Genomic DNA, 11,956 nt, shown 5'->3' with positions numbered 1-11,956 from the left:
GGTGATCTTAAATAATTCAGTCATTTATAAAGAATGGCAAGCTTCTTATATACTAGCTTCTTTCAGCTAGTGACAGCTTCAACATAAACTTTTTTTTATTTCTTTTGGAAATGTAGAAACAAGATATTTTGGAAATTTAGTGACCTTTTATTTTTTTTTTTTTAATTGAGAAAAACACCAAACCCTCTCTTACAGTCAGCTTTAATTTCATCAATAAATTCCATCCAAAAGATATCCAACCTGAAAGAAGAGTTTGGAAATTCCTAAACGGCTCTAGTGCCTCATCTGTAGGAGAGCAGGGAAACCTCCTGCTCAACCTCAAAACCATTTAAAGTTATAACTTGTTTCAACCTACTACCTTCATACTAGTAACACAAGCACCACTCAGAGCTCTGATCCTGGGGAATGCTCCTCAAAACAGGCTGCTTCCTCTTGTATTTGTCATTCACCTACGGAAAGAAGTAGTCCACACAAGAAGTACCACTGCACTCCTGCACAACACATGATACCCAATGACTGAGCTTCTCCTTTACCCCCAGAGAGGGACTGAAGACCCCGGCAGCTGGGGAAGGCCGCCTTGCATCTGCTCAGGCTCTGAATGGAAAAAGTAATTCTCAGTCGCTGTCATCCGACACCCCTTTCCATCGTTACATTTGCTTTGTATTTTAAATAGGACATTGTTAATGAACATACTTTCCATTACTCAACGCAACTGACGGTTTAACTCCTCAGAAGCAGGGCTAAATCCCCAGAGAAAGGTCAAGCTACAAAACATTGGTCCTTGGTATGCAGCACTAGACACGGCGACCAGCACCGTGGAGCAGGCACCCTACAAAACCAAGGCAGAAAGGTCAGAACAATTGAGGGGAGGTGGTCACCGAGCCCGAGAATGTAATTCTGCTCTTGACACAGGCTGTATTCATTGAGAGTGAGCTACCACCACACGTATGAGCCAAGACATCTCCACAGCTGTTCTGCCAGGCCAGGGATACCAGAGAAGCCCCTCCAAGAGGGGGAATCATAGGCACTGAGTGGGATGAATTTCAGACAGCAGGGAACTGCAAGAGGAGCAGCACCCCTCTGCCTAGCACCGCTCGAGGGTCCGGATCCTCAGCTAGACAAAGGCAGAGGCTATTTTGTACTACTCACAGTGCTTTGCTTTGGAGATATCCCAGGCCCAAATGGGTTTGCACAGCCATCCACAGTATCAACACCTGCCAAAGAGACCATCAGGCACAGCCTCCTGTCCCCACTGCCCCACTCACATTACAGGTGCTTTCCTCTTACATGCAGGAGCTAAGTGTCAAAAACACGGACACTGGGCTCTTAAAAGGAAGAACTGTTTCTGCACTCCATCAATGTTCTCCCTTGTCTTGGACTAGATTTGAATTTATTTTAGAAGAATGGTCTCCAGCCAGTGGTTGGTGAAGTTCTGTGCAGAAATAGAGACCAGATGGAGAGAAAGGGGCATTTATCCAGGGCAACAAAGTACAGCAGTCAGGTGTGCCTGATGTATCAGGAGTTATTTACTGGTCTTACAGCATCTGAATTTTGTACACAGCATGCTCCACCCACTGCCCCAAGCTCATTTGGGCAAAAGTTGTTTGGACATGTCTCCTCACAGCCCTCTCTGTGTAGCTCTCTTTTTTCACTCCCAGGAGCTGCTAGACACTGGTCTTTTCTCCATCCCACCTACAGACTAAGAAACCAAGGAAGCTTAACAGCCTCTGTTTCTCTTCCCTAGAAGAAGAAGGAACAGGAAGGGCACTAATTGACTCTAACACTGCAGGAGCCAGCATATTTACTCACTGTCACCTCATAGCATCAGCCCAAGGCTCTGAAGATTTGCCATCTATTTGGAGACATCTCCAACACTTTTACACAGCAGCAATATGTGATTATTTCCTATTACTGAGGTGCCTGACATCACTATATAACATCACCTGGGTCCTTCACACAGATCTGTTAGCCCTGACCCTCATGCCATGATGGTAAACCCATCATGGTTTTGGCAAAAGCATCCTCTTTCTGGCAGGCAAACTTGGCTGTTCATATCACTAAGCCCTCTCAGACTTCATATCTTCTCTACATTATTACTGACGTATTAAAAACCCATAGCACATACAACATTCCTGTCTGAACAAACTCCACAAATGTAAGCCTCCCAGTGATGTAAACTTGTTTCCACACTGAAATATTTTCCTTTTTCACACAGCTCCCCTCCTACGGTATTTCATATCATTATTAAAAGAACAATTGTTCCACTTCAGCAGGATTTCAACCAAATCTCAGGCTTTAAACATGACATGTTCAGTCTTCTTCCAAGTACTATTTTACTGTCCACGCAGTCCTGCTGCAGCTTTAAATCTACGCCCTTCTTATGCCGAGGAGACTGACTTTTATAGGGATACAAGGAAGTGTTCAAATGTGTAATGAAGCAAAGATGCTTCCTTAGTAACCTATTTGTCATTTATTTTATAATGAAAAACACAATACTTTCTCATTTACCCAGGCACTTACCTTTACTTCAAACTGAACTCTGAAATGTTGCTGAAAATATAAAACTTCACTCTCACATCTACCTTCTATATTAACTGGCACAATACATATCAGACCACAGTTTATTAGAGCATTAAACTGAACTTTCCGTTACCAAAATCTATGGTTTGGGAGGACAGTATAGATTAGTTCATAAACATTTCATTTCTCCACCAATGTAGCAATGATGGGTAGCAACACTCCTAAATCAAACTGTTTGTTGTAAAAGAAAATGCAAGGCCTTTCCAGAGGATTGGCAATAGCCTAAGAAATGAATGAGAGTGATTGATAAAAGCAATAAAAATGCATGTGCCTATTTCCTCAGCAGCATGAAAAGTATTTCAAGAGGGATTGTTCATGCTGGTGAAAAGAAACAGCAATGATAATTATGATCTGCCATTATACTTTTAAACAGACAAATTAATTTTTACTGTGACTCTGTAATTTACATGTGTTGTTTATTCCCTTAACAATCTACAGTCTTCTGCTGGATGAAGGGCACTTAGGCATGGAGAAATGTCACAGAGTGAATTTCAGCCAGCGGCATGGCTCCAAGGGAATTCAGCTCTTGCCCAACCTCACAAACATCCGCTGAAGCTCACTTGGCCTCATCATGGTCTCATGAGTGAAACTGGGCAATGAGGAGCATGTTAAGAGAGGAACCAGGACAGGTGGACAGCACAAAGTCTTCAGAAAGCCAATGACAAAAGCAGCACCCCACAGTGGCTCCTCTGCTATGTTCTCGACAGCCATCTGGAATATTTCTCCTTGGTGCACTGTTCTCCGTGCTGACCTTTTCCTTTCTCACCTCCCTGTTGTATGCCAGGCAGCAAAAGGGATGGACCGCTGTGCCTCTGGTCTACATCAGAGCACACAGGTTTGACCAATTTCCAACCTCTTTTGAGCATACCTAGAAGGACAGTGCTATGTAGTACAGGTCACATCCATCTTCTATGAAGGCAGATCCTTAAGAGAATCAGAAGCGAGGAGGAGTGCATGACACTGCTTCTACCTCACCAAGTCTGTCCACACTTGAGGTTATTTTCCCAGGGCTCTGCTACAAGGACCAAGAGATCACAAGTGAACCCGAAGCATCACATGGAATAAGAAGAATAAACCTCTCTCTCATGGTTGCCATGAAACTTGTGAAGCAGCTAAGAAGTGAGAAGGTGAAGAAACAAAGCACCCATAATTTGTTACATTTGGGGAAAAACCAGTCTCACGTGTCTTTAAGCCAATCACATTTTGGGGCTTTTGGACTTGAAACTCGATTCACACTTCATGTAGACTTCCAGTTGGTAGCCACAGAATGCTTGTACAAGGGAAGGAGCCTTGTGATAAAATCAATTTTTAAAAAAAGTTCCTTTTCAGAAAAAAGTATTCCTTAATTCAAAGCTTTTTAGGACTGGCACAGTTGCATGAGTTTCTGTTTAAAAGTCTCTACAGCATAGCCATGCTTAACTTTTCACAGCAAGATGTAAAGAAAGAGAAAATACTGAAGAAACCCTGCAGTCAGATAGAGCTTATAGGAAGGTCAGTATGGCACAGCGTTCGCAACCTCAAAAGTTAAACTTTGTTATCACAAAAACCCCTATCGGATGTCTCCTTCATTTCACGTCCTCTGCATGCACTTCTAAGCAGCATGACAGTGATCTTCTCTGCCCACAGCTACAGTGAGGATGGTGGTATTTTGTTTCCTACAACCTAGCTAATTAGCTAGTCATAACAACATGACCCTCATCCACCCTGCAGTAAGTTTAGCATATCTGGGGACACCACATAGTATTAAATGTTTGGAGAGAGGCTACACAGTGCCTGTGGGTCAGTTTTAAAGCCTGACATGAAGTTATGACAGAATAAGGCCTTAAAATAGCTACTAAAAAAAAATTGCCATCCACCTTATCATTAAAGTGCAGAAGAGTGTAGAGATCTACTTCCTAAAGTAAGCAAGCAGAGTTTCTATGCTGTTTTCCAGAGTTCCTAGTACTCGGGACTCATAAAAGGTCTCTTTTCTCTAAGGGGAAGCTCCTCAGCCCCCATTAACTAAACTCTTTTTTCTGGAGCTCAAGCAAACACATGCTCTGCTGAATTCCAAAAGCCCCAGCAAAAATAAGAGAACACTTCCTTGCAGGTAAAAGGGATTAATTGCTTCCTACACTCTTGTTACAGAAGACACACATATCCTAAACTGGGTATCATTCAAGAAACAACATAAACATTGCATATGTTAACATGCCATGTACACCTGGTACCCCAAGGGAAATTGGGGATAGGCATTTTACGTCCATTCCTTAGGCTATTACGTTCCTCAGCTCCATCAATTCATAGACACAAAAACAAAAATAAGTTTTCTCTTTTATCTTCCCAAATATCAACTCTCCAGACTGTTTGCTCAGGAAGGCATTTTCTTTGGCTCTTTGTGAGACAAAAACAGATCCATTTTTTACTCCATGCTATACAGAACACCACCATTTTTCAAGTTGTTTTTCTCCTCACACAAATGACAGTGCTTATTAACTGCCTCATCAGTTTAAAAAGTGGTTTCAGTTCAGAGTTTCTCATCTGTAACATTCCTGTATATCTGAAAAGCTAAATTTGTTTTTATAAGACAACAAATAAAACACCTCTGCCTTTGTTTAACTTATATGGTTTCCTCTGGTCTGTTCCTTAGTCATTCAGGAATGTATCTGATCTTCTAAGCAACGGCTGATGTTATTACTGTATCTCTTACACATCCTTGATGGAATAAAAAAACAGCAATTAGTTGAACCCATACAGGCTACACCACATGTAGCAAGAACATATTTTCAGAAGAGCAGGACTTATCTACCTTCTTGGCAAGTTTGCTAAGGTTGTGAAACAGGCCATGCAAAGAAGACAGGCCAGTATCTACACAAGCTCAGAGTCCAGCCCTACAATCACAAGGCAGCCTTGCTAATCACCACAGTAGTAATGCACCCATCCCAGCATACCTTTCTACATCCTCTGAGCTCAACACCTACACCTGTGCAAGGGTGGTGCTCAGCTATTTCAAGTTCTCAAAAGCAGCAAAGCATCTGTTAAAGAAATCCCTTTTTCCTCAGTGCAAATTAAACCCCTTACATTAGTTTGCACAGTTCAGTAGTAGCTTCCATTACACCATTTCTGCCCAATTTGGTGCTACTCTTTTACATACAGACCAATTCTCTCCCAGCCCCTTGCTAAACTGGGGATAAGAAAATTTACTTTTCTATTTGCCTGGACTAATAGGATCAGCCATGGCTGATCAACAGCTCCCAGTCTCTGTGTCTAACACAATTAGCACAAAGCATGGGTATGAGTTCCTAGCACAAGCTGAAACCGAGACCTCTCAAGCTCCTTTCACAACATCAGCCCGGAATTGGTGAGAATGTTTGTGGTTAATGGCTGAGTTAGGCTGGATTTCAGCTGAAGACCTGGGGAGGAAATGCTAAACAGCTCGTTAGAGATACTGCATCCAAATGCTGAGTGATTGTTAACTGAAAAAAAGTGTGGAAATGATACGTATGTACTCTGCACATAAAAAAATGTTGTTAAAAGAGCAGAAAAGCTACAGAATTTAGGATTAGGAAAACCTAGCATTGAAGTTACTTGGCACTTAGAAAGAGTGGTTCATAAGGATGGATCTCAGTGTTACCTTTATCATTTGAGCTCTATTAAACTAGCCAAATGGAGCAGCTTTCTCTCAAACACCAAACAAATAATGAACATGAAGTCTGAAACTATAAGCATTGATATTGCTTGAACAGACACTTTAAAATACTATTGGAAGTGCTTATTGCTACCACACAGGATGCCACTCATTTTGATTCCAATATAATAAGAAGTACAGAAGTATATTTTCATCCTTATATGAATACAATACTGATTATACATGCAGGGAGTAGCCCTCTTCTGGGAAATGATGCCATATTTGCACAGCCCTGTTTCACACAATACTTTCAACCTTCAGCAATACCTTAAGTATATTAACGTCTGCTGTGTTCAGCGAATGCGTTTAGGTGCCTTTTATATTCACAACCTGCTGCTCTGTTCTCTGTTACTTGAAAATTAAGTTCATTTTTAGTGGTCTGCATCTGATTTACATAGGACAACAGACAAACTTTGCTGAAATTTTGAATTCTTCATAGCTGTCTTCAAGAACTTTTATCCTGTGCCACATGCTAAAGTAAACACAGACTGATGAACACCTGAGTAGCTGAAGTTTCCTTTTTTCGTACCAGACTTAGCAAATTCTCCCTACAGAGGAAACCAGGACTTCAGTCTGTAACTTCCATCTTCACTGGGAGTGCTCCCTGAAACAGCTGCTCATCTGGAGCTTTGGTAGAAGTGATTTTTTAAATAATTTACTGGGCAACTCGTACATTCCTGCTCCAAATCAGTACTACCACATGCTGAAAACTGCTGACAGCTATCCAACTAACAGACAAAGACATGCCAGCACAGACTTCAGGCTAGCATCCTAGATTGGCAGCCCTTTTTAAACATGATGGTTTGAAGTTTCATGTTAGAAGACCTGGGGAAAACAAAATCTTGTCCCATGGTGAGAGATTACCTGCCACACATCTTCAGGCCTGCCAAGTCACATTCTCAGCTCATGAGACACACACACTTGACTCCCACATCCCTCTCCCTGCCGATACCCTCTATCCCTGGATCTCACACACAGGTCTTGTGGGGGGCTGTGGCATCTCTCTGATGCTGCAAGGCACATGCTGAAGGAGCTGGCTCTCCTGGTAGCAGCGTGGCTATATGCCACGTGTGGTCAGAGAGTGCGATTGTGGTGCTCCACCAGGATGGAGGAACGAGCGCTGATTACCAGGGGCCCATGCCCTGAGGAGGCCCACTTGAAGGCAGCGCATCAGCTGCAGCCCGTCTCTCTCTGTCTCGCACCCACACGACTAACACTGTGTGACCCCATGCAAAGGCACACTAAGGAGAGTCACATATCAAGGGAGAAGTAAGCTGAGCGCTCTGCATCTTATTCCAGCTTGCCCTGCACTATAATGCCAACATAAAAAGTTGGATGAAGAACACGCAGGTCCCCTGATGGGCAGACGTGCTAAACTGGCATCTGGGTTTTTCTTGAAAGAAGACAGCACACAAGCTTTAAATAACCTACTCAGAAACCAAACCTCTAGTCTATTCATATCAGGCATGAACAGTTGGACATGCTCTTTGCAACACAGACTGAAAGTCTAAAAAGGGGATAAAGTGCTTTGTGAGAGGGGTTAGTTCTGTCCCTTGCTGTGTTTTCAAAACTTCTGGTCAGATCCTGCAGCTTGGCTTTACAGACAATATCACCATCATAGGTAGCAAGACAGGAATACACATAACCACAGCTCTTTTAACAGGAGTCTCTATTACCCAAACACACAGACAGCCATCTGGCAGAAATCACCTTCAGGGCTTGTACATGGTGTTTACCAGCTGTCAGATCTCTTTTGAATGACTGATCAGCCAAGAAGAACATACCTATAAGCAGTTCTTCCACTTCATATTTGTTCCTTGGGTATCAAAAATTATTTAAAAGCCAAGTACATGCCAATGACCCAGGAAAAGCTCTGAGAAAAATTAGGACATTTGCATCCAAGGGCTGTATTAACTGGTAGTTTTCCACATTAGTTGTCTGTTATCAAAACCAAATCCAACATACCTAGCCCTGGAGGAGAACACTTCCACAGCAACAGATGCTGCTGCAGATGTAACAGGATAAATGATGTTCCAGCTCAGGAATACACATGGAAAGTTGTAGGTGACTTATTTGACAGAAAAAAATGCATGCAATGAGATTTGTTTGCTCAATTCCTTTAAAATATATTTTACTTGCAGTGGAAATGAAAGACAGCAAAGAATATCTCTTCCAAGAAAAGATAATTCATTTTATATGGCTGTTCTGATCTGAATATACATGTACAGTCTTCATGTATGGAGAACAGGTACTCCTCAGATGAACAACAGGAACATTAAGTTTGGCCAAAACCAAAACAAATTTCATTTCAACCTGTCTTACTCACAGAGTTTCACTTGAGCACTTTTTCTCCAGGTAACCTACAACTCCGTTATTTGCTAACTTTGTATCTTCCAAGGCCATGTGCATTTTTTTCAGCAAGATAATGCTTTATATTACATTTATTATAGTAAACACGTTAGACATTGTTCCCAACAAAGGAGGCACTGAAGAGAATACAGGTCCTTTCCAGCTGTAGCAATGAGCTATTAACACTGGAGATCATTAAAAAAAAGAACATAAACAGGTGACTCAAAAGAGACTGTTCAACCAAACCAATTTGTAACAAAGCCCAAATGTCACAGAGTCCTCAGGTTAGGGCAGTAACACACTGTCATGGTTTAAAGCTGGGTCGGCCATTAAACAGGTGCAGACACTCTCTGTTAACACTCCTCCCCACCCAAGAAGGGGAAGGAAAAGAGAAAAGGGAGAGAGACTTATAGGTTGTAAAGTTAAAACAGTTTTAATCAACTATAATAATGAAAGAGAGTATAATAATAATAATTGAAATAATTAAACATATACAAATATATACAAAACCAAGAGCTCCCCCGATGTCGGTCACGTCACCACCAGCACTGCAGGGCAGGCTCCGGGAAGGCCCAGGCTGGGCCCAGCGACGGACAGGGACTGGATTCAGGGATGCACGGATCGGGATCGGGGGCAGCAGGAAAATGGACAGAGTCCTCTTCGGACCCTGGCCATAGAAGAAGGGGGGTGAGAAGGGCAAGAAGGGGCAAGACCCTCGTGATTCCCCCGCTTTATCCTGAGAATGACGTGTGTGGGATGGAATACCTTCGTTGGTCAATTTTGGGTCACCTGCCCTGTCCACTCCTCCCTGGAGGTGTGACCCCCCCCTTCGGCTCTTCACTCGTAAGCAGTGAGGAATTTAGCAGTGACCTTGGTTTCTCTAAGAATAAGTACAGCAAGAACCTTTCTGCATAACATCCCTACTGGTGCCTCAGTGATAATGACAAAATTCGAGCGTTATCAGTCCTAGAAGCAGACACTGTCTGCAAAAACATGCAGTTAGTTTCAGAAAGTGCAGTTACTTAGAAGAGACTTAGCTGAAAGTAAAAATCACTGAAAGGAAAATTGGCCTGGTTTAGGCTAAACCAGGACACGCTGTACAAAAGCCCACTGACTCAGTGTCTTTACATCATGCTGGCAACACTTCTGATAGGAGAGGAGTGGATATTGCTAGTGCTGGGTATGACTGGGGGATACAGTGGTTACCAGAGTAACACAGAGATCTCTAGCAGTCTGGAGTCTCAAAAGGAGAAAGTCTACCACTAACCACACAACATGAGAGCAGGAGAGCTACTAGTTTGGGAGAATTTACACCCAATAACGTACAGCAAACCGCATCTCTCTCCTGAGCCATCCATACCAGAGGTCAGGAAGGATGGACAGGCCATTTACTGGTATGGGAGATGACCATAACAAAGAGAAAGAATCACCATGAAGAGGGGGAGAAACAGAATTAGAGATTCACCCTGAGACTATGCCCACATGAGGAATGGAGGTGCAGGGACCAGACCGGGCTAGGAAGGGGTATACCACTGTCACTTAACCCTGGCTATGCTGTGTCTCTGTAAAGTCCCATTAAGCTGCTGTAAGAAAAGCACAATCCCAAACTGGGAACAGCATCTAGGAGGAGGCCAACAGCACATCTGCACTCTCTGCCCTGCTGCAGTATCTACTTCTGCTCTGTTTTCTGCAAGAACATGCAAAAAAAAATAATTGTTCTTAATGTCCAATTTTTTACAGCCACCCTTCTTCCCAAAAAACCTGGTATGAAAAATGTCAATCTGTTCATGCTATCTGTTTGAGAGGCATTTCCTGATCCCAGAAACTGATACTTGAAACCTGGACAAAGTTTGCTTTTCTGTGGCTTAGGGCAGGATCTGCCATTTCTCAGCTCCCTTATCACTTTACCCTGTGTGTGGGTTATGGGATATGTCCTGCCAGATCTTCTTGCTGCAACAAAGCTAACAAGACTGTGAACTGGGTGACCAGGGCATCCCCAGGAATGCAAATCTCCCTGTCAGCCTCCTGCCTGCTAACAGACCCAAGACCCAGGTGCTGGGCTCACCCTGGAGCCTATGCCAGCCCAAGGAAGGCACTCCCTAGGAGGCTCTACTTGTCAGGACCTCATGGGCATGCACAAATCTTACCTCTGGGCACCTAGATTCAGTAATTCCCACCAAACTCTTTTACTTCTTTCCTCTCAACTGCCCCTGCATGGTTCCCTCCTGCCTACTCGTGTATAATATGAAATCAGACTCCCAAATGAAAAAAGAGCACAAGTTTTCAGGCTGCAACTGGTTTTGTAACGTGCATGCTTCTGGCTGTAAGTACAGACAGACAGCTCTCTGCATTGCCAGTATATCACACTGAAAACACATATATCCTTCCAGAGGCAAGACTCCTTTCAGGCAGGCCCATCCATAGGAATAGCTATTCCTGTAGTGCCACCTTCTGGCTTAGGGTGTAGGAACACTATAGCTGACAATGGGACTCATCAAAAGCAAGATTTTTTTTTTTTTTTTTTTAATCTGTTAAAAAACATTACAACAGGTTTAAACTATGGATCAATATACAGAAACACTCAGACCACGGGAATTCTCTCAACAGATTCTGTACAATTCACTTCCCACTAAGTTATTAGCTTTAAAATGTCAAGAAAAATATCTTTTGGGACAATCTGTTTTGAGCCATTACAATCTTGCTTTTCAGCTTGTTTCATGTCTCAACAAACATCAAGGATCAGAACTCACTTTTTGCTTACAATTTTTGTACCATCTCATGACTGTAAGGTAATGCCTGAAGGTTCCGGAACACCACATGGGGAATGAGGAAAGCATGTAAAAACCCCATTGACGGGGACTGTATATCGTTTTAACCCAATCCTCATCACAATGACGACTGGTAACATCTGCTTTCTAGTCAGTTTGTATCTCAGGGTTTTGTTGGTTAAAGGAAGCGGATAGGAGCTCCTTTCTCAGCGAAAGATGCCCATTTACAGCTCAAAACTTTCCCAAACGGTTGACTCAGGAGAGTATTATCCACCAGGGCTGTGCCCTGTGCAGCAGGACGACCACACGAGCCAAAGGAAAGAAGAACTACGAGCAGACTGTTATATCTGTATCCTTTCCCCCACCTCCAGTGGTTTTCTCTTCCTGAAAGTAATGCTCTCTCCGTCCTTCAGAAAGCACCTGAACATAAATAATCATAAAACACCTTCTGTAGGGAAGCAGCCTTCTAAAAAAAAAAAAAAAAAGAAAGAAAGAAAAAGCTAAAAGATTTTGATGTGCAGGTTCCGCAGATTAAAACCCACGGACATCAGGAGGCCGCGGGGTTGATTTCGCCCGTGGAGGCAGCGAGCGC

The sequence above is a fragment of the Nyctibius grandis genome, chromosome 9 (genome assembly GCF_013368605.1).
Source record: "Nyctibius grandis isolate bNycGra1 chromosome 9, bNycGra1.pri, whole genome shotgun sequence".
Taxonomy (NCBI): Eukaryota; Metazoa; Chordata; class Aves; order Nyctibiiformes; family Nyctibiidae; genus Nyctibius; species Nyctibius grandis.
Note: the sequence above shows the minus strand (reverse complement) of the source record.